Here is a 24,421-nt window from a genome sequence, read left to right on the forward strand (position 1 = left end):
TGTTCTCAGAGTTCTGAAATTCAAGGCTCTCTGTGCTGGTGTCTGATCTTGGCTTTTTCTCCCGGGCTTTCTCAGGGTCCCCCGGCGTAGTTGTCAGGGTCCCTCAGCGTCCCGGAGTTTCGAGCACCAGTTGCGGGGGGCCATCCTGTCCCGCAGGAATGAACGCCACCAAAAACGAGAATTCCTTCTCTGGTCACATCTTTATTTGGAGCATTTCCTTGGGGAAAATTGGGGGAAGGGACGATAGAGCAGGGACGAGAGAAAGCTTAGAGAGAGAGCGTTGGGCCCCGAGGCAGCTGCTTTTAAACGGTGGAGCAGCCTGAACGCTGTCCCGATTGGTCAATGCCACTCTGCTGGTCTGAGCATGTGCAGGCAAGGGTGCAGGCAGGGGTGCTCAGCCCCACGTGGCTACCTCCAAACTGCAGGACCACCTGTGCCTCCAGGTGGCTCCCAACAATACATATGTAGGCCTTGAAGGGTTCAGCTACCTTGCCTTTTAGTCCAACCACTGACTTACATACAACCTTTAATTAACTGTGTTTTGTCTCATCTCTATGTAAGATACTCATACATCACGAGTTAGCTGAAATCCTGTCCAGGCCAGCTCGTGTTTCTATCATGACATGTCTTTTCAAGGCAGCCTCCTCTTCACCCATCCTTTCCATCTCCTGTCGCCTCTTAGCCCTGTGCCCCTGCCTCCTACATCCAGAATGCCTTCTACTCTGTGAATAGCGGATTGTTAGGATCTGGAAAAGGGACCTTGGAGAGAAAGGCACATCACTTTGAGTTCCAGCTTTGCCCGTAAGTATGTGAACACACAGGCAAAATGGAGAATACAGAGACAACAGTAAATACAGGAGCAGGAAATTGGTTCTTTTTAAATAAGCCCCCCCCCACCAGTTTACAAAAGAAGTGAAATTAGCAAACAGTTAAGAAGTTAGCTGGGGTAAATTGGGGCTATGGATTATTGAAAGCATTCAGTAGAGGGAAAATACAAAGTAACTATAAAGAATTGTTAAGCAAAAAAAGAGAAGTGTTAAGTCAAAAATAAACAAGAAGGAAGAAGAAAGAAGCAAAGAGAGACGATGATAAAAATAAGATTATAAAAATAGTCATAAAGGCAACTTTATCACTTAAAGAAGAGATCACATTGGATTTTTTTTTTTAGTTGAGTAGAATCAGTAGAGGTTATACACCTGAAACAAAGCTACACAGAGAATTCCAAGGTAAGGAAATGAAACAAGAACTCCAGACAGCTCCTCCCAAGTAAAGCTCCGGTGCTGATATAATATCAGCCAATGTAGAACTTAAAATATGAAGCCAGAAAGGACCACAGTAGAATATATCAATGATAATAACAGATAAAGCTTTATCTAACCACATTCACTTTAAATCAGTAATAATGTAAAACTTAAATGTTGAACATTTCTCCAGCCAGAGGAATGTTTTTAACACACCATTTTTAGAAAATGACTGCATAAGGAGGCAGAAATTTAGTAACGAGGGAAAATTTGAACCACAAAATTAGTGAACTTATATCACTATATCTAAAAAGACATGAGAGAGCTCAGTGAATAATAACGAATCTATATTCTTTGAATACATATAGAACAGTCATAGACACTGATTATCTATTAATTCAAATTTTAAGTCTCAGCAAATTCTAATGCATCGTACATAGACTACATTATTTTCAGGGACTGGGAATGGAGCTCAGAGGCTGAGCACTTGCCTAGCAAGGCCCTGGGTTCTGTCTCCAAACTACATGTAATAATAATGATGATAATGAAAAATGAAGTTTAATTATCCAGTATTTATATCAAGGTACTTAAAAGCAGCCTAGTGTTCCTATGTTTCGAGATTGAAAAATGAATTTCTGAATAGTTCTGAGTTAAGAAGTTTTAGTGGGAAGTGTGGTTCTGAAAGAGAGTGAAAACAGCCCAGGTGAAAACGCTGGGCATTCTGCTTTAAGTCTCGTGAGAGGGGCGTGGTGAGGGCGCTGGGCATTCTGCTTTAAGTCTCGTGAGAGGGGCGTGGTGAGGGCGTGGTGATGAATGAGGAAGCATAAGAACTGGTCACCTCCCAGCTGGAGATAGAGAGCAATCCAGAGTAAGGCTAAAGTCAAGCATACCTTAACTGAAAGACAAAAGAAGGAATAGAACTTTAACAAGAAAGAAGGACCCTACAAAAGGGATCCATTTTTTAAAGAACCTAATAGGATCACTAGAAATTATTGATTGTTAAGTTTACGTAGCCTCGAAATTATAAATTCTCAGGCACACATATTTATATTATATAGCTAAAGGAGCCAATAGCATGCATATTAAAAATTCGGAACCAGAAAGTAAGCAAAGATCAGCCACACTAATCAAACAAAAATGCTGATGTTTATAAAGCAGAAAGAAAAATGGTGCTAATGGGGCTTTTGTGAACCTTAGATGAAGAATTCTAACACTGTGCCAGGGGGTCGGGTAGTCACACTGCAGGGTCTGTGTCTGCACAAACACTGTGCCAGGGGATCGGGTAGTCACACTGCAGGGTCTGTGTCTGCACAAACACTGTGCCAGGGGATCGGGTAGTCACACTGCAGGGTCTGTGTCTGCACATGGCCCAGCACCTTAGAAACCTCATCAGCTAAAGGTGCAACTTCCACCTACCTTCATACCAAGCTTTTAAGCTGGATTCTTCATATTTCAGATAAGATTTTCCTCCTGTGGAAAATATAAACATATCATGGGAGGCTTTGGCTCTTGATTCTCCACGTTTTTAGAAGATAAAATGTGATGAACTTTCTGGTTGCTACACAAAAACCTCTTGCTTCTTTTGGTCTCAGAAACACACACATAAACACTCATGTGCGCACAGCTTCACAAACACATTTGTCTGTAGAGACATTCTGCAGCAGGAGAGTATCAGGCTTCACCATTTTTGCTGATAGGTCAGCTGGGAATATCGGCTTCCTAAGAGTATCTTGGCTGCTTACTTTAAAGCTATGATTAATAAGAACGGACAAGTTCAACAAAGTGTCAGTGATAAATATAAGCACTCCTCGTTTCTGGCCTCAGCAGAGCTGTAGCTGAATAGGGCAAAGCTTTCATCAAAGTGGGAAAAAATCCAAGCTAACTTAATTAAGCTTCAGTGAGGCTTTACCTTGATTTGCTTCAAAGAAAACATTCATTTATAGATATGTTCCTTGTTTTTAGAACGTCATTAGAGGTCTTACAAAGAAACAACTTTATACCACTTCATATCTACTGCCCCCTTTGTTCCTCCGTAAGAAACAGAGATGGGTCAGAAGGTTTTCTCACAGAAGAAGGATGTGTGGTGACTGACGTGGGGGGCATTTTTGAGCTCTTTTTGGACCTGGATCCCAGATCTCCTTGTCTTGCCCTTTTTCCACATCCCTGGTTCCCCTCTTCAGAGGCTAGGCCCTCTGCTTCCTGTTTGGCATGCATGTGCTTGTGAGAGCTGACTTTGGTCCCTGTCTTCTTGCCTTTTTACCTGTTCTTTAGTTCCTGAAATTGGTGTTCTGTCCTTACCCACATGAAAATGGCATCTTCAAAATCACTGGCCTTCTCCCAGGCGTCGGTCTTGGACCTCACATCCAGTGCCAGAATCTGATATTCCTGGTCTCCCTTTGGTCTCTTCTGTTGACTTCTCCATTTTGTGTTCTGTTACATATAATATTTATGGAAAGTGTATTAATTGCCTTTGAAACTTTTACCTGACAGGAGAACCAAAGGGAGGAGGTACAGTCCATTATGGTGGGGAAGGCATGGTGGCAGAGGTGGCTTGGTAGCAGTAGCTTGTAGTAGAGTTCACTCAGTGGCTACAGACAGGAAGCAGAGAGCTCAGGTTGAAATCAGACTCAGATGTTACCTTCAGTGCCCCATTCTTCAGCACACCCGCCCGCAACGATCCATTTTTACTAGCTAGGTCTCACATCCCAAAGGTACCACATTCTCAACACAGCACCACGAACTGGAGACTAGTCTTTCAAATAAGGGAGCCTGCAGGGACTTCTTAGACCCCAAATGTAGCCATGAGCAGTCAGCACTCCAGTGAGCACCAGTGCTCAGTCACTGCTTGTTTTAAATCATTTCTTTTCTGGATGAACTTTTATTTCTTTAGAAGTGACTTGTAAGTAGAGAATGCTTGTTTATTTCCCAGCCACCCTGACTCAAATAATAACAAAGAAATACTAATTACAACACTGCTTGGCCAATGACTCAGGCATATTTCTAGTTAGCTTTTAAATCTTTAACCAATTTCTCTTAATATGTGTGTATTGCCACAAGGCCATGGTGTTACCTCATTTTCTACATGTCTTGTTTCCTCAGTGGTTGGCCTTTCTCCTTTGGCAACTACATGGCGTTTCCCTGACTTTACCTACTCTTGCTATATATCTCTTCCAGCCTGGCTATATTCTGCCCTGTCATAGCCCAAAGCAGCTTCTTTATTAACCAGTGGTAATAAAACATATTCACAACCTACAGAGGGGACTCTCACATCATCTCCCCTTTTCTGTCTAAATAAAAAAGAATAGTTTTTACTTTAACATAGTAAAATTACGTATAACAAAACATGTATCAAACAAGAATTACAGTTACAATATTTAGTCCATTTACATGTGAAAAATTAAGGAAATACTCTATCATCTATCCTATCTTTGTAAGTCTAAGGTTTTATATCTAATTTATCTTTTATCATAACTAAAGAAAACTATAATTATAGCTATCTAGTCTTCAGCCTCATCAAAGACCCCAGAAGGATATAATATTATCTAAGTAAACAGGAAATGCATTGTAAGCAACTTCAAAAACTCTAGAATTAACAGAGACATCTTGCTGCCTGGACAGTCATCCAAAGTTCTTCTGTAATATTGGGGCATCCATCTTCAGCCTACAGGCCCATAATATCTGGCAGACTTTGTCCTGCAGAATGTCTGACAGACTCTTTCATGAATCAGGAACCCTGTAGGACTGTCTCACCTTTTGACAAGTTCAACAGTCATTTTTCTATGGGCCCTGCATGTCCAATTTATACAGCATACCAACAGGCAGTCCAGGCAAGAACAGTTTCTTGCCCAAATGTCTAGCCTTGTCACATTGAAGGCAAATTTCATAGCAGGTTTCTTCAATGCCCATCAATCTCTCTGAAGTAATTGGTGCTGCCAGAAGCAGACATGTCTCACTGTTAAGAAAAGTCTAAGTTTTTAAAACATTTTAAATGCCATATTTTGTAGGTCTGTGACATGTTGAAGATTATCTAACTGAAATATATCTTTGTATATCTAGAAAACCTAACTAATATGATTACAAGTTTGACTATTATAAATAACTATTTATCTGTAATTTTAACTATACATTATATTTTTTAATGAACTGTATAAATATAATACCTTAAACAAGAGTAGAAATATACATATAGCAAAATTAACCTTAAATTTGAATCAATAGACCAAGATCCATAACTTTGCAGAGTATTCATCTCTACATCATATCCCTCCCCTGCTCTTTTTTTTTAAATATAAATTGATTGTGACCATTGGGAATTTGGGCACAGTTTTCTCCAGACTGCTTCCTACTGTTTGTTGGGTGAAGTATTTTTAGGATTCACAGAGACATTTCAGGGGGGTCTTGTTCTATCAAACCATATTAGCCTAGAAGGAGTCCACAGGTTCTCATCTTCTGTGGAAACAAAAGCAGAACCTCTTTTCCAAAGTAACATATCCTTAGACCCAAATTTTGAAGTCAAAACACCTTTAAAATATATATGTTGGTTTAGCTTAGCAGCCCCCAGAGTCAAATGTCTCTCTGCAATCAAAACAGTCAAAGAAAACACAATAATATGCATAATTCAGATTCTCTGTGTATATTCCCTTTTTATGTGATTTATTTTTTTTTACTCCTTTGATCTATGACTGTCTGTACTCTTTTATATTACTTTTACTGTCTCTCTAAATACTTTGTTTTATTTTTTGAAATTATTTCTTTTTATCACTGTACTCTTTTTCTTCTCTCTCCCAAGCCTGCGTAAAATTTTAAAACACACTGTGACTCATTCAGAGGTTTATTTTTGTCCAAATGTGTCTTTATTATGTATCTGCATTTTCTGACCAGGAGCACCTTTTTTTACACCTTTGCATCTTACCTTCTCTTCATGCATTTTGTTGCTATGTGGCTCCATCATTCTACATGTATTTACTAAAAGCCCACTGGGTGCCAGATTCTCATGTGAGTACAGGAAATTTAGGCCTAGAAAAGATGGACTTACTTTTTATTAAGATAACAATATGCTGGGCAGTGGTGACTCCTCCCTTTAATCCCTGCACTCAGAGGCAGAGGCAGTGAATATCTGAGTTCCAGGCCAGCCTGGTCTACAAAGCAAGTTCTAGGGCTGCCAGGACTACACAGAGAAATCTTGTCTTGAAAAGAACAAAACAAAAACGATAATTATAGATCTGGGCATATAGTACTTGCAGTCTCAGTACTCTGGAAGCTAAGGCAGGAGGATAGTGGATTCTAGGCCATCCTGGTCTACAAAATGACATCCTGTGTCAAAACTCATTACAGATTATATATAATAAGAATGCCAAGAAGGAAGGTAAGAGGATGGCTTGAGAAGAAATAACTATTTTATTCCATACCCAAGGAGAAGATGACATTTAAATGGAAACCTCTTAGGTAAAACTGGAAAATAGAGAAAGCCCAAGTTCTTCCCTACACATACACCGTAGTTGATTATAGACACAAATTCAAGAAATCTAACTACTTAAGAAAACTCATTATTCTTTCCAGTTTTAAAGTCTAATGTCAATACGCCTTGCAATATTTTCTCCATCCACACCTGTCTCAAGTCTTCACGGTCACTGCATCAGAAACAATGAAAAACTGTTCTTTAGGTTCTGTGTACTTACCATGCCATTCTGTTTTAACAGTATAAAAATAGCAGTTTTCTCTAACCCAGGTGGGTAGAGATTTGTAGTCGGCTCATTCCATTATGAAAAACTAAGATAATGTTACAATTCTGTATATTTTTGGGCTACTTTCCAGTGTTTCATAAGTATAGGATAGCACAGTACCACACACTGGCATATATAATGATAAGTGCAGTATTATCATACCCACTGGCATTCTGGGTGTATCCAGAACATCTGATCTAAGCACAGAGATAATGCCTACAAACTTCAAAACTCCTTCGGAGATCACTTCACGAGGGAAACACTTTCAAGAGAAAGGGAGTTTGGATATTTCTTACGGAACATATTTCTGCTGCTCTCACATGTGAAGAAGGGCTGTCTGCCGACTGTAGGTAGAGCGCACATCCCTCCCTTTGCCCTCAGGGGTCTTCTGCAGTCTGACTGAAGGCTCACAGTCTGGCCAGTCTTGGGGATGCGGTGCTTCTCCAGTTCCAACCAGCTGAATGAGTGTCCCTCAGGCCCCATCCTTTCCCAGCTTAGGTTTGTTCACCTCTCCTCTGCATGGCAGGATGGTCGCTTTTTCTTTACTGTGTTCGCTTCATCTAGGCCAGGTCAAACTGCACCCACACAGAAAGCCTCTGCTGTCTGTCCAGCTTGTGCTGGCCTACTTCTCCAGACTTCCACAGCACCCTTGCTTCAGAATGAATCACACACCACTGGGTGACTTTTTTTTTTCTGCTGTTGTATAAATCTTGTGATTTTACTTTTCATACAGCTATTTGGCAAACATAAAAATGGATGTTTTAAGTGCCCCAAGGCAAGAAGCAAGCCTTGTGTTGCTTAACATGTCCCTTAGATATTATCTTCTTCCTTAGAATTCCAGAAACTGTATCTTCAGCAATACAAAGCCTCTAGTTAGTGGACGTATTAGTTAAAGAGAAACCAAGAAGGTATCTTTAGGAGAATTCTTGCCCAGATAGCATCAATTATCACAGAAACCTAAAAGAATGATCACCACATTGTATGCTGTCAATATTGAAACCTGCCTGATTGCCCAAAGCTTCATTGAACTTTAACATCACCATCCCAGGGAGCATAGTCTCACGTGAATATGTAATAAAGTACACTGATTGACGCAAAGCCCTCGTTTCACCAGTCCTTTGTGCCATTAAAGATAGATCATCTACTCTTAGCAGCAGGACCGACTTGGATTACCAGCCCCTTTGGGGTACTAGTCATCTTAAATGAAGCATTTCCCAGGAAATGACATTCTTCTCTGTGCCCACTCACTCATTAACGGCAATAGGAAGAGAAGATGTGTTGAGCACAGGACCTTAACTGAGTTTTGAATGCTACCATCTGAGAATCTGATATAACGGCTGCAAATGATGTTTCCTGTTTAAAAGCTGAGATGTGAGAGTCACACAAGCAAGCAGCTTGGGTGCTAGTGAAGGCGGTTACTAGTGACTAGAGAGATACTTAGGCGTTGCTTCTCCTGGGCATTCTTGGAGGAGGATGTCCTAGGAACAGCCATGGCCGGCTTCAGTCCCTTTCCACAGTCTCTTCCTCACTCTTCCCTTCCATTAAGCTGAGTTCCTTTCACAGCCCACAAAGCCCGTGCCGGCTCCCACATGGCCCATTGCATCCTCTCAGCCACCAGATAACCTCGTGCCTGGCTCCATCATCCTTTCTCTCTGAAATTGTCTTACAGCTCACTCAGAGCTTCCTGGAAACATCCTGACTAGGTATGTCAAGGTGATTAACATCCATAAATAAAGTCAGGGGTTGGAGGGGGCTCCTGCCTTTAATCTCAGCACTAGGGGCAGAAGCAGGTAGATCTTTAAGTTTGAGGCCAGCCCGGTTGACAGGGTGAGTTCCAGGGCAGCCAGGACTTCACAGAGAAACCTTGTCTTGAAAAACAAAACAAAACAAAATCTATAAATAAATATTTAAAAATAAATAAAATATTTCCTATTCCTATATCACGTAAAACATAGGCATAAATGAAAGTAGCCCAAAGCATGCAGAGATACGTAAGACTTGAGCCCAGTTATTATTTACTCCTTCTTGACAGCTTAGCATTCACTTAAAGGCATTGGGAAAAGGTTATCTGTTCTAATCAGTGAGCAAGGGAAAGCTGGAAAAGTAAAATATGAAATGAGAAAAGTAGAAAGAATAAACTTATTTTTTATTAATTCAGTTCAATTAGTCATGTGACACACATGACAATTTTTCATCAAGCAGGCACTGTGCTAGTGTATAGTATTGATAGGGTTAGTGAGATGTGTTAACCAAGAATGAATGTAACAGAAGACCAAGGAGAAACTGATAAGGAGCAAAGTTCCAAACCAAGCCTGTGGCCACAGATGAGATTATGAAAGGGGCCTGTCTGAACACCCATGTGGCTGTAAATACCACCGTTAGAGCATGAGATGAAAGTGTGAGAAAGTACAGGGACTTAACCAGGTGGTGGAGATGCACGCCTTTAATCCCAGCACTTGGAAGGCAGAGACAGTTGGATCTCTGTGAGTTCGAGGTCAGCCTGGTCCACAGAGTGAGTTCCAGGACAGGTTCTAAAGCTATGGAGAAACCCGGTCTCAAAAAACCAGAAAAGAAAAAAAAATGTACAGAGGCTTTAATAAAACAAAGATGCCTTAAACACACTGAGACGTAGGCAACTAGTGTTGTCTCTGGAGGATACCAGATCATTACACATTCATTGTTAGAACCAAAGTGGGGGCGTCTATTCATGGAAGCTTTCAAGAGAGGGTTTATAAATAGGAGTATTTGAAAAATACTATCAAATAGCCTTAACATTTAAAGCCACTTTTGGTTTTGCTTCTCTTAAAGAAAAAAAAAAAAGAGAGAGAAACTTTCCAAAGGACAAAGGACATGATGAAAGAAACTCCATTGCTTGAGACATTAAAAAAGAGATGGTCCAAAGCCCTAGAAGATATTCGCATGGGATCCATCCTTCCTCGGGGAAGACAAAGGGGCCAAGCTAATAATCTTGTGGTTTGCATCTCTAGCTTGGCAAAGGTCTTGAACATGAAGATTTACATTCGCTGGCCTTCTCCCTAATTCCTGTGTTTAAGCATTCTGGGTTAACTTTTAGTAGAGCTGGCCACACAGGGATTGCATGTTTCCTTGGCTGCTCCTCTTCGTCCATGTGCTGTAACTTGCCAGGTTTTTACACTCCTCTGGGAGGCCTGTGTACCTTGGTTCTGGAGGCTTTGCTCCACGATTCTGCTTTTGCTACTGCCAGAGCCTCAAGGGTTTCACAATGGTGTCAAGTTTCTTGGCTTGGGAACACCGTCCTTGAGGTTGTAGACATTTGAATCATATATTGTACAATCTTGAGGTTTTGACTCCTCAGGAAGCCCAACATTTTCCAGAGATCTGGAAGGCAAAAGGCTTCCTGATAGCTTTCTTGGAGAGGTGGAGGTCTCACTTGAAGCTCTGTTCATCTCAGGTCCAAAGTTTTGTCTCAGATATTTAAGCCGCAGCTTCTAACCACCGGGCACAAGTCAGTCTGTCCTTCTGGACAAGCAGAGGAAGACAGGTTTGTTTCAGTTTGGTCATTGACCATATTGCTGCTAAAGGTTACATTCTTCATCATGAGTAATTGATTGATTATTGCAAAGACCCTGCTGTAGAGATTTTATTATAAATAAATGTGATTTATAAACTTTAATTCAAGTTAGGTATGCAGAAGTTTGCATGCTTACTATAGGAAGGGCTCCATGCTAGATATATCGTTTTTGAGCACCAACGATCTTTATGTTCTTAATATTATATCTTGACAAAAAGAAATCCTTTTTAGATTTGTGATAGAAGAGATCTCAATAGGTCTGTTGGCTTTATGAAGTAAGTTAACCGAAATGGCTTCTTGATACAGTTTAGAGTACAAATGATATTTTTGTTATTTAAAAAAAAAAAAAACTAGCTAGGCGGTAGTGGCACACGCCTTTAATCCCAGCACTCAGGAGGCAGAGGCAGGCAGAACTCTGTGAGTTCGAGCCCAACCAGGCCTACAAGAGCTAGTTCCAGGACAGTCTGCAAAGCTACAGAGAAACCCTGTCTCGGGGGGTGGGGGGGAAACTATAGTAAACATCCAGATCTACATGCAGGCTTTAGCTTTAAACACTTAAGAGTAATAAATATTTGCATCTGAAATCTTATTAGGTCAGACCAATGTGGTGATTTTGGAATATTTTGTAAAAATGGAGTTGATATTGCAATTAACTGAAGTCCTAATTTAAATAACTTATTTGTTTTCTTGTGCCGATCAATCTTTTTCTCCCAGAAAATCAAACCTGTTTTGTTGTTGTTATTTTGTTTTGTTTTACTATGCATTTGTAAAATTCACATGATATAAACATTATGTGACAGAAGTTGTTTGGTATCAAGAGAGAGAATATCATCTCAGAGAAACGTGTCATCTGGGGATAGGAAAAAGAATCACACAAACTAATTTTATTTATATCGTGGCTTCTTCACTGTTGGCTAAATCTGTGACAGTTTTATATTAAAAAGTAACAATATTTGTTTATGCTTGAATGTATACTATAGTAAATGCAGATTTTACTCAGTGTATTCTTGTTTGTAAAGACTATTGAGTTCATAATACACTTAATGGCCAGTTATAAAGAAACATTGACATTTCATGTTTAAGACTGTTCAGCTGCCACTTGCTGTCAAAATTCCCTATCAAAATTTTCATTTTAACCTCAAATCTTACAAAGTACAATTTGGGGAGGTCAAAAATAGTCAAATACAATCTTATTTGATTCAAACTAGTACATGTTATCGACAGGCCCAGGCTCTAGGGAGTCACATTTAAACCGCAGCCGCTGACCACCAGGCACAAGTCAATCTGTCCCTTTGGACAAGCAGAGAAAGACAAGTTTGTTTCAGTTTGGATATTATATAATAAAATTATAATGAGTGAGCTATGGAGACAATTGTCTGTTTGCTGCAGTTATTTCATGGTTACATTCTCATTTTCAAGGACTAATACAATAGAAATATTGAGATGTTTTGCTTTGTTGAGGTGATATGCCTTATGTAGGTCCTAATTAATTTAGTGGCATCTGCATGCTATAAAGAAAGCTTCTGTGCATGTTGGATCTTTTGGTCAGTGAACTGTGTAGTGTGTGTCTGTGATTTTTTTGTTTGGATTTTACTTTTCAGTCTATGGAAATGCTCATGAGACAAGCTCCTGCAGAGTTTTGGTCCCTATATCATCAGTGCTATGCGTGTACACTGTCAGTTGTTTAAACATTACTGGATCCGCTGTAGGTTGGCAAGAAGCATCTGGAAGCCAGACTTTTCCTGTGGACACATGCCAAATCCTATATTGTATTTCCTCACTGCACTGGACTATATTGAGATAATTTTTCTTCTTGACTTTTTTTTTAATCCAGAAATTGTTTTTCAAAGCTAAGTAAAGGGTCACATGATTAAACCATTTTTAACAAAGCTACCTGAATTCTGTAACCACTGGCCGATAACTACTTTTCTCCAGGCAGAATGGGAGTTACTAAGTCCCATGATTAATTAGACAGCATTTGGAGAGTCAACATCAGTCTTCTAGGTAGGCTAAGTAGTTCAGGAGAGTTCATATTGTTATTTTATGTATCGTCTTTAATTTGATGATCCACTCTAAGCAAGGACAATAAACTTTGAATGGTCCTCTAAAGATGACAGTGGACAGGCCATTAAAGTTACATATTTGATTACATTATTTAATTAGATGGAAATAAAGTCCATAATTATAGCATAACATTTTATCAAACAAAAGCGCCAAGATAAGTTTGTTAAAAGTCATACTTACCTTAAAAAGTAGTCTCTAAACAGATATAGTCTGAGGGTAGGGAAGCAAGAGCACTTTCTCATATTGGAGCGCAGGGGAAGGGTTGGTTGTGCAATCCGGACAGTGTTCAGCCCTTGGTCCCTAAAGCGGCAGGGATTTGTCCTTGCAGACTGGGAAGTTGAAGTTTACTTCAATTTCCTACTCTGAAATGCTGTGTGTGACCTTGAAAAAAAATCAGCTACAGCTTGCCTGTCATGTACATTAAAAATGCCTTGGCTCTTTTACATAAAACATTTTGTTTATGTTGGCTTTATTTCTGGAATCCAAGGACGAGAAACTTCCAAATGAAAGTTCAGCCTGTCCTTTAGGGAGCCAAAACCTGAACTCGGGTTTTACTTTTTAAGCTTGGACTTTTATTCTGTATGCTTAGAAGAATATCAGATCCCGTTTTGCAGGAGCCCTCCATCAGATGAGCTGTGTGTGCCTGAATTCCCTTCCTCCCTCCAGTTCTTTCTTGCTTCTTTGGGGGAGCCCCATTCTACAGAAACACTGTGGTTCTGGGATGTCTTCTCTTTCCTGGCCATCATAAAATGCTTCATAACAAATTTATCTCCATGCCATGAAAATGCCTTTTACCTTAGAATTGAAAACTCCTTAATTGTGATTCTGAATATCTGTGCACAGCCCCTCCTAGGTCCGTGTAAATCTTCATTTTGAGAATTCTATTCTTTGTGTTCCGTAAAGTGCTTTTAATTTGCTGCGTTTTTTTGTGTCTTACTTCAGTCAACTCTAGTGAAGAGCTATAACTATCTTCTTCAGGATTGATCAGGCTCCCTGGACTCCTGGCTAGGATGGAAGCTGCTCTCAGCTCTGCCTGCTACAGGGCTTGGCCTTCTCTGTCTTCCATCATATTCAGTCTCTGGGAGGGAGGTGATGAACGCGAGTTTTCCATTTGCAAGCTGCTTTCCAAGAGAAAGAAAAATGTAAGGGGCAAATGCCACACTTCCCATTTTCTGTGGCCATTACAAAATTGACTCTTCTGTTTCTCAGCAGAGGACACTACTTTTAGGGAGGATATGTAACTGTCAGTTAGCTATGTTACTTTGTCACCGAAGAGTGTTAAAAACAAGAATATATGTCAATATGACGCCATGAGATTATTCTTCTTGTAAGTTCCATGTCACATCAGAAGGTTAAAGTGCTGGTTGGTTCACTGGCAAGTATATGAATAAGTGATATATGTAGAGTCCACACTGACAGAAGAACTTGGGCTCTGGAAGTAGACAGCCCAGGTTCACATCCCGCCACTTGTTCCTCCAGTTGTGTTTGCTGCACCAGTTGCTGAACTGCTTATATGCCTCTATTTCTTCATCTGGGAAATGGGAATAATAGTGTATCTTCCTCAAAGGATTTTGAGGATTGAATGATATAAAAGTACGAAGTGCCTAGGAGTCTTCGCACATAGTAAATACATCCAGAGATGATTCTTATAATGACTACTGCTATAAATCTGCTCCGCAGTGTACAGTACATTGGGCACTTTATCTCATTTTGTAATGTTCGTTTTCCAGATGAGAAAACTGAAGTTGAGCAAGTGTGATTTAGCTGAACCCATAAAGTTAGTGAAAGAGGGCAGTGGCTTGCGGAACACAACCCTCGTTTGTGTTTATGTCGTTCCTTTGACTTTCTTGAAAGTGTAAGTGGTACAAATTCCTGCTTTAGTCATTTTACTATAATTAATTTTACTTTGCTGCTGTTTGGTGAGGCATATTATGTTTTCAAATTTAAAAGGTAAATAATATTTAAAAGGTAAATAATAAAATTCTGATTAACTTATATTCAAATGATAATAGAACACTGAACTTTTTTTTTTTTGAGATAAGGTCATAGCCGAGGATGATCTTGAACTTGTAATCCTCCTGTCTCCACCTTCTGAGTGCTGATCCTAGAGGCATGCTTCACCATGTCTGCTTTATGAAGTACTAGGGCTCAAATACAAGGCTTCATGCATGCTAGGCCAGCTCTCTACCAACTAAGGTACAGTTCTGACTGTAGAACAGTCAGCTTTGTAAAGTCATGTGTAAGGAGATATGGCTGCAGGTAACAGGCTCGCAGAGTCTTGTCCCTGGGCCAGCAGCATGGGATGGCAACTTGCACATTCTAAGATTCTCCCAAATCTAGTGAAACAGAATCTTTATGTATGGGTCACAGGCTCTGGATTTTTACAAAGACCCCCTAGGTCTTTCTGATACCTGTTGAAGCCTTTAGAGCCAGCACTCGGGGAACAGCACATGTAGGCAACAAGCATGAAGCCTCAGACTAGACGTTACATACTGCAGTGAAAGCATGCAGCAGCAATGGAAAAGTATAAGTAGGGCTGTTATTTGCTTTACAGATATTAAATATTCACTCTTGTGTGCCTGATCCTTCCTATCCCCTGGACTGCGGCCTTCTAGGCACCGGCAGCTGTCATAGTTGGACATAGCCAGCTAAGCCCAGAGAACTGAGGGACTAAGAGTGCCTAATCGGCTCTAATTAGGATGGTTGATTTTTCTGATATTATAAATTTGGAGCCTTCAACCAGGAGGGACTGATATAAAATATATGTAGGGGTAAGAGTGATTTAATGAGTAAAGCACTTGACATTGAGGATCAATGGGTCCCAAGAAGCCACGCAGGGTCACAGGGGGTATCATGTGCTCCTTTCTGCATAGGAGGTGGAGACAGGAGGATTCCTGGAAGATTGCATGATTTACACAAGATATTCTATTTCAAACAAAGTGGAAGGTGAGAACCAAGACACAAAGTTGTTCATGACCTCCGTGCACTAACACCTGTTTACATGTACTAACACAGACACACACACACACACACACACACACAGAGAGAGAGAGAGAGAAAGAGAGAGAGAGAGAGAGAGAGAGAGCGAGAGAGAGAGAGAGCGAGAGAGAGAGAGAGAATAGTACTTCATAGAGAGAAATGAGGTAATAAAATAGTTATGCTATCACATCTTCTTCAGATAGCTGCTACAGGTGAGAGTAACACTGAAGATGAGTGGAGCTGAAGGATATGGGAAATAAATAGGGACTAGGGACACTGCTCAACTCTACCCAGTCTCGTTAAGGAGGAGAAACGGACAAAGGTAGTTGTCATCGTAAACCTATGGTAACCAGTGGGGAAAGCTGAGCCATCAACTGGATACCTTTGATGAACTTTAGATGTCAGGTTCCAAAACAACAAAGAATAGACACAAATGAATACTATTAAAGCCCACAAGCATTTTAACTTTCCATTTGGTTTTAATTATAAACAAACTCAGTGAGGGAGAAAGGTCAGGGGATGAAAATGCATCAGTTTCTTTGTGCTGGAATGTGTTTAATGTATGCAGCTTTTGAAGAGACCTATGAAAATACCTGAAATTTACAGATTATGATCAGTATAATAAAAACTATGTTATCTGATTTCTAATATTAGCAAGCAGTACAGAAGCTCAAGAGGAATGTCTAGCTAGCCAAATCCATTTAACTTTGTTTCAACAAGCATTCTTTTTCACCCCACCCCTGTGCCAGTCTGTGGAGGTCATGCCTGAAGGAAACAAACGTTCGCAGCGGGCAGGCCACTAATGTAGATCTCTGTGTGTCTGGGAGCACACAGGAAACAGTGGCTAATTGCCTGCTGGCTGAAGGGACAGCTTCCTGGTTGTGAGACTGATTGAGCCATGTCTTCAAGATCAGTAGGACTTGTATTTGGTTCTGGCCAAGGGGAAACTACATCACAAGAGGAATTGAAAATGGAGCCTCTGAACTGCCTGTTGAAGAACCAGAGAGGCGTTAGAAGTACGCAGAGTCTTATAATAAAAGTTTGAATGTTTGTAGGGATTAGGAGTTTGTAGTGTCTTGCCAGGTGGTGGTGGCACACACCTTTAATCCCAGTACTTGGGAGGCAGAGGCAAGCAGATATCAGTGAGTTCAAGGCCAGCCTGGTCTACAAAGTGAGTTCCAGGACAGCCAGGACTGTTTCACAGAGAAACTTTGTTTTAAAAACCAAAAAGAAAAAAAAGGGAGTTTGTAGTGTCTGAAAGTGGGTTAACTGAGATAGACTTCAAGAGGGTTGCTGTGCTTGCTGGGGAGTGAGCTTAGGAGGAAGGTAGAGCTAAGCTGCTGTGACCCCCCCCCTCCCCTTCCCTCCTCAGAAGTGTCCTGAAGAGGACACCTGGTGCTCACTGTAGTGGATTCTGTAAATTCCAGGTCACCTGAGACTTGGAAGCAGATGGCAGATCAGAAGACGCTTCTGTGCGGGTGTCCAGGGTCCTCTGCCACCTGGAAGATGAAACCCTGATTATTTGGGCTCAGTAAGATTCACAGAAATAATAGACAGTGAAGAGCTTTAGTAGAGCTGGTGACCAGGACTCTCACAGGGAAACCGAGTCTACAACTGTGCCCACTGGTATTAATTCATTGATTTTGTGACTTTGTCATTCACTGTGGTCATTGCCTTGGAAGGAAAGATACAGGTCTGCTCTCGATTGATTAATGCCAGCGGTCAAATCTAATCAGGCAAATATTATAGGATGTTCTTTCGCTCCAAAGTCTAGTTGCAAAAATGTAAGAAAGGAAAGACTTGGCTTTGTAGGAAAAGAAAAAAAACACAAAGAGATTTTACTTACCAGCTCGGTATGAGTCAACAGTATAATATAATTCAGTCCTGGGATTGCGTGCTTGGGAAACATAAAATAATGGTTAGTGTTCTAGGTTGGCAAGGTAATTTTTTTCTTATGGTGGATGAATATTGTTTGGATATTTAACTAAGCCTACTCCGGAAAATACAGGGCAGCATTCTTAAACGTAAAAGTCAAGAGTGTGTTAAAGGGTCCCTCAGGAGGTGTAAGAATGGCTGAGACTCCCAGGAGCTTTCGTTTGGGAAGGCTACGCTGCTCAGTGTTTGGTGTATCAGAACTAAAACTGAGACATTTTTAATGGTTTTTTTCCTCTTCTGTTTTTGTTTTTCAAGACAGGGTTTCTCTATGCACCCTTGGCTGTCATGAAACTCGATCTGTAGACTAAACTGGCCTCATACTCACAGAGATCCACCTGCCTCTGCCTCTCAAGTGCTGGAATTAAAGGTGTGCACCACTACTTCCCAGCTAAGAACGTTTATTTTTAAATGAACTTTAAAATCATAATGATAAACTTATTACACGCTGGGGTTTTGCCCCTCACAGTTAGTGAGAGGGAAAGTGCGTGCTCTGCCTTTGCTACAGCTCCTGAAAGTCTCTCTAACGAAAGAGTTAGACTCCCACATCTGCTCCCACGTTTAGTTTGCTGTGATGTCACCCAGAGCAGGGAAGGGAGTCTGGGATGGCTCTGCAGCTCATTCTACATCTTCCTATCACTGATCCCAGACTCCACAGGCAACCGTAGAAGCGTGGGTGCGGGTGGGTCTGAAGACATCAGGGAATCTTCCACACTTTTTCACATGGAAGTTGAGAAGTCTGTCTTCCCCTTGTGTGAGTCTGTGTCACCAGACATTTGGCATTTGGAAAGTGCTGGTTCACTACATTATTCAGAACCCAAATGTGGACACAGTTGTCCAAGTGTATTTGTTACTACTGCCTCAGCAGGGACGGCTCTCAGTGCTGCAGCCTATCAGTGGCTTACAGTGCTGGTGCAAGTTTCTAAAACTGTAGTGTTTGCATGAAAGTCTCAACTCTATCACTGGAAGTAAATGCTGTCCTTTATTTCTCCAAAAACACCACATTCACTTTCTTTCTATGACAGTGGCTACCTGATTCTCAAGTTTTGGTAACTGTAGATTGTCAGCCATTTAAGTAAGAATGGTGCCCATGACATGGAAGCAGCAGCCAGAGCTGTGTGGTGTGAGCCCTGTATTAGTAAGTCTACTTTTTAATGGAGATTACTGTAGGCACTTGAAGAACAAATGAGATAGTTACATTATAGTTAAATAATCTAATCACTAACTTAATTAGGATTAGGTAGTATTTTTGCTTCATGAAATTTGAAAACCTACATTGACAATTTATTTTCTAAAAAGGGATGTAAAATAATTTATAAATAACATACACATTTCGGAAAAGAAATGTATAGGAATAATGAAATACATATGCATTTGAGATATTCTTTTTCAAAGTGCATTGCTATTCTTTTCCTGATGTATGTCTGTGTGAAGGTGTTGGATCCCTTATTACTGGAGTTACACAGAATTGTGAGCTGCCCATGTGGGTTCTGGGAATTGAACCTGGGTCATCTAGGAGAGAAATCGGTGCGTTTAACCACTGAGCTATCTCCCTAGCCCCAAGATATTCTTAATGAAATGATTTTTTTTTCAAAGAGGAAACCTTACTAAATAATCATGGCCTACAAGATATCAATAGTGGTTATGTTTAAATCAGTATAATTTTAAAATTTAACTTTTCTTCTCAATTATTGCGATTTTTCTATATTATAGCCATGTGTAGATAATGTTTTTTATAATTAGGATAATAAGAAAAAGTTAATTTACATTAAAAAGGAACTTTATGTTAGAAATTCAGGGTCAAAAAGAACTTTTTATAACAGAAATCATTTAATTCAACTTTGTTTGGTTAAGAAAATTTTTAGCATTGAATTTTTAACAAATTTATAAGGCAGCAAAGAATCTTCTCTTACATCAGGATCCATGTTCATAAAACTCAGACCCAGAATACTGAGGAGCTGCGGCAGCGACACAGTTGTTTCCTGTAGGAAGAAAGGATCTGGTCTATTAAAACTTGTTTGATTAGTTGGTTTAAGACTGTAGCTCAGGCTGGCCTAGAGCTCACTGTAGCCCAGGCTGGGTGCAGACTCACAACCATCTTCCTGCTTTGGTCCTCTGAATTCTGATTACAGGCATGAGCCATCTTGCCCGGTTCAGAACTTCATCTTTAAGCTGTTTCTTTCCTCGCCTGCCTTATTTGCCTGTCGATAGTACAGTGCTTCTGAAGCAGAGGGGTACTTTCAGACGGCATTTACGGATCCACCTTCTTTATAGCAACAGACTTCCATGGTCTCCACGTAATCATCGGATCCACCTTCCTAATTATCTGCCTTCTCCGACAACTAAATTTCCACTTCACATCAAAACACCACTTTGGCTTTGAAGCAGCGGCATGGCCGGACGCCATGGTTAGAACATCCATGGTCCACTCGCATGGAAGGTGGCAGAGAGTGCAGGCTGTGTGTCCTTCATCCAGACATTCAGCATCCCCACTGCCCCCTTAGTGAAGTGAGGAAACTGAACAAATATCTAGGATTTCTTTCCCTTCAGTTTTTTTTCCCAATTCCATCTGGTGAGTTCTTTGCTTGAGCTTGAGTTTTTTCCTCACCATTCCAAGTATAATATAAAATATACAATGTCTGAGTTTTTAAAAAAGCATTATTTTCAAAATTTTGTTTAAATATTAGTTTTAATATAACACAAATTTATTATACTTTAGTGGCATTTCCCTTTTCATTTGTGGTACAATGTTGACATTTTCATCTTAAACTGTTTAAGTCCAGAATATCCAAGTCAGTAGCTTTTAACCTAATTTGATTGTACAACTGGGCAACTATTGCTTGTTTTGTGCCTTAAATTTCATGTTGGTCTTATTGGTTGCTAAATTCAGAAATTATTGAGAAAGAATAGCTCACTGCTAAGGTAATGAACTTCGTCTTGGTCTCCCTTCTTTTTCCCCTGAGAAGTCTGGCTATCACGTGGTTCTCCCCAAGTCTTCAGAGTGCTCTAGGCAGGTTCACTGTCCCTGCTGCTAAGGACTGCACACGGGTAACTGACCAGAAGCAGTGTATGGTCACATGAGTAAGCAGAGGTGCAGCGACAGGGCACTTTTCCCCCAGTTTCCTGGAGAGCACACGTGATCCCGCCACTTCTGCCATCATCCGCAGCTGCTCATTTTGAAGTTTAAGACTAAAGGCTAGGCACATGCTTGTATCTTTATAAAAACACGTATTGTTTTAAATTTTTGTTTTATCTCTTATAAAAATTAGTTTTATTCTTTTATTAGTTTTTGTTTGACTTTTTATTTGAGAATTTCATATGCATACTATGTTTATATCATTTCATGCCTCCTCCTCCTCTGTCCAACTTCTCCTGTGCCCCCCTACTCCTCAAATTCACACCTGTTATTTAATTATTATTGAAACACACACACACCCACAAACACACACACGAATTTATAAGTACAACCTGCTAAGGTCATTAAGGTTGCTCATTTGTATATATGTAGGGCTGAGTGGTTGAGATTAGGTCACCTATGGGGAGCCTCGTCCCTGGAGAAGACTGACTCTCCTTCCTCTGTAGTCGTCACTGGTCTGGCGCTCTTGATCTTCAGATAGAGCCCTGTGAGATTATCCATCCATTGTGGCAATAACACAACATGTAATGTTATTGCCTTAGTGTATGTTTGCCCACTAAATAGAAACATCTTTTCAAGTATCATATATACGTAACCAAATGTTTTGGATTTGTAAGCCTTCCTGGACGCACTCTCCCTTGTTGTTAAACTTGTCTATCTCGACTGTATGTCTCCTTTTGACTCTCTGCCACAACATTCCCTCCAGCCTCAGAGCTTCCCACAGACTTGGAGAGAGAATCCAGGGTGAGGAGTCAAGTGTATAACCCCTCCCCAGTATAGTTCCCATCTTCTACGTCATTTTGTGTTTTCAGTCCCCACTTGCTACACATCTGTCTACTCAGGGATGGACACTTTGCTTACAGTGCCCTAGAGCCTGAGCCCTTGATGAGATATGCAGGTAGGCTCATGGCTCCAGTGTGGAGGTGAAGTTCTCAGGTGTTGTGTCTAGAAGGACTGAGTCATCTTGACCATTTCCAAGTACGCGTGTTTCCTTACTAATGTCAGGGTTAAGAAAAGAAGCTTGCTGCCGTGGAAACAAGCCTGCTTTCAGTTATGGCTCGGACTAAAAACTGTACCAAATTCTGGACCCTGTGTTGATGTTGAGGGTGTGAAACACTTGAGCTGAAGACAGTGCTGGGAAAACAGGAACAAGGAACAGCTAAACTGTGTGAGTTTGGCATTACAAATTGTTATTTTATTTCCAGAGCTACACTAAAGAAAGATGATTTCAGATACAGTGTGTGTGGTGGTGTCTAGCCTGCCCACCTGTGTGAAAATATTTTCCATGTTCATAAAGAGCAGATACTTAAGAAAATAATTCACCATACAGTGAAGGGTGAGTCTCTCTCTCTCTCTCTCTCTCTCTCTCTCTCTCTCTCTCTGTGTGTGTGTGTGTGTGTTTCCAGAGCCTTGTACTTGAAATTACTAAACAGTAACCTCATCAAGTTGAAATTTAAATGAAATTTAAAGAAGAGACACCATGGCTTCCTAGCATGTGCCTCAACTTTAACTCTCTCCTGTGTATGTCCTAACTGGAGGTCACCTGAGCAGGTTATTCAGGCTCCACAAATCTCATCATTTGCATTCACAAAATAATGTGGATACAAGTACTTAGTATTGCCTCATAGAATTAGTGTAGTATTTAGTTACATAATGGATTTAAACATGGATAGTATGGCTGTTTAAGCAATCAGTATTAGCTCTTCTTGAGAAAAACACATGATTACATCATCAAGTGAAACCTGGGCAAGCAGTGATCCAAACTGAATCTCTGTTTCAGAGAATAATTTTTTTCTTTTAAAATACTTTGTAAGAGTTTTATACTCTACCAGTTGAGCTTAAAATACATTGTAATTCAGTAACCGGGAGCACTCTCCATGAAAAACCTAACCATTGTGTGAGTCAATAAGTTTCATGCTCTGCCCGCCTTCCTTTCCCTGGAAGAGACAGTAAAGGCAGCGCTTGGCTACTGAACACATTTGCCTTGCCTCGGTGCTAACCAAGTGTCTGTAGCCTTTCTCAAGCATAGTGTATTAAGCATTTTTTATATTAGTTATCCTAAAAGTAAGAACATTAGTAAGCTAGAAGCAGCAGTATTACAAATATCACATAGCTGCCCAGATTTGTGGTCCTTTTTAGGGTATTAATCCATCTGCTAGAAAACTGGGTCAGTTTTCAAATTAAATAGATTAGTGTAAAGGAGAGGGGAGGTCCCAGCTTTTTCACAGGAAGCATTTCTAAACATGGATTTTCCTAAAAAGATTTGGGAAGACTTGACTCTGTTCTTCCTCAGTCCAGGAAGGAGGTCAAGCGACCACTGAAAGAGAAGTGGCTGCACTTAGGCTTCAGGATTGTGTGAGGCTGAAGGCTTCTGGAAGTTTCCTCTTTCTGACAGGATTTCGAGTAACCTTTTCTGACTACCAGACATTTCTAGAACACACTGATTAGCAGGTGCTGACTGCATTTGATTATCCTTGGCACTTAGCTTCTTTATTTTCATCTCGTCTGATCAGAAAGCAACCTCCGGACGATTCTTCTAACACCGTGTGATTGGAATAATAACTTGGTGCGTTGGAGAGTTTTGGGCTGCAGCTGAGAGGCATGTAAATACAAGCTGCTTATTTGCAAGAAGCTTCCAGATTTGCAATATGATTGCTATGGAAACCACATAATGAAAACCTTATAACCATCTGTGTGGTTTGATGGATTTTACTGCATAGCTGAGCTGTTTTTGTTTACTGTTATTAAAATGTTGAATGGAATATATTAACCCACAAACATTGACTATTTGAGGTATTAATTAGTATTATAATGGCATTGTGCCTCAGCATGAAAATAAAATACGTTTAATAATAAATCTAAGTAAAATAACATGTGAACATATGTATTTCTAATATGGAGTGAAGGTAATTATTGCCTGGAATTTTGGTTATTCTTCTGCAGCTTTTAGTGGTGTGGGGAGGTTTTCTCGGTTAATAAGTGAACGTTAGAACGTTCCTGATTTGGACCCATTTGTTCACAGGATTTAGTCAGCACCTTCCTTTGTGCCAGGCTTCAGTCAATATTCATTGTGAATGTGCTCCTGTAGAATTAAAATCACTCAAAATTTGAGCTTGCCTTTTATGTGGAAGCTATTGGTATTGTTAGGCCAAGACGAATGAATTGTTGAATCTTATTAAGAAAACTTGACGGATGGCCTGCACAAGGCTTTCACCTAAAATGTCAGTCCAGCTTTGAAGCGCAGGCAGGCGGTGTCGCGGTTGAAGCGCAGGCAGGCGGTGTCGCGGGAGCTCCTCATGCTCCACAGCACTGCCTACAAGGTGACCTCACAGAGACTTTTCTGTAAATATTGGCACTCAAATATTTTAATGTCATTATTCTGATGATTTAATAATGCATTGTGTAGAGGCAAAGTTTTCCCACATCAGTACAACCCTTAGCATATACTATAGACACATTTTAATAAACAATAGATAAATTTGTGGTAATAAAATTCTTCAAATTTTATTACTAACTTTGCCAAGAACATTTTCCATTTAATTCTTACAGTTATTTTTATGGTATGTTGATGCTAGCGTTGGATGATGAGTCTAAATCCCAGTTTCTTCTTAAAAGTCAAAAGCAGTGCTTCCTACCCAGCTGTGTCTCTGTTTACCTAAGGACAAGTGCCCTTAGCATCTCTGCCCCTTGTGACCAGGCTGAAGAGAGTGGATATGAAGGAAAGAGGAAGGCCAGGCAAGCTCCAACTTTCACCTTTAAAAATAAATGTACCATCTGTGGAAAGAGGAGGTGGAAT

The 24,421-nt window shown here is 40.3% G+C and overlaps 1 protein-coding gene across 1 annotated transcript in view; it reads left to right on the top strand.

Moving 5' to 3' along the window:
- Skap2 (src kinase associated phosphoprotein 2) overlaps positions 1 to 24,421 on the top strand; it is a 153,896-nt gene that overhangs the window by 106,028 nt on the left and 23,447 nt on the right. The gene's annotated exons all lie outside the window — the stretch shown is intronic.

The sequence above is a fragment of the Myodes glareolus genome, chromosome 6 (assembly GCF_982192425.1).
Source record: "Myodes glareolus chromosome 6, mMyoGla1.1, whole genome shotgun sequence".
In the NCBI taxonomy this organism is placed as follows: Eukaryota; Metazoa; Chordata; class Mammalia; order Rodentia; family Cricetidae; genus Myodes; species Myodes glareolus.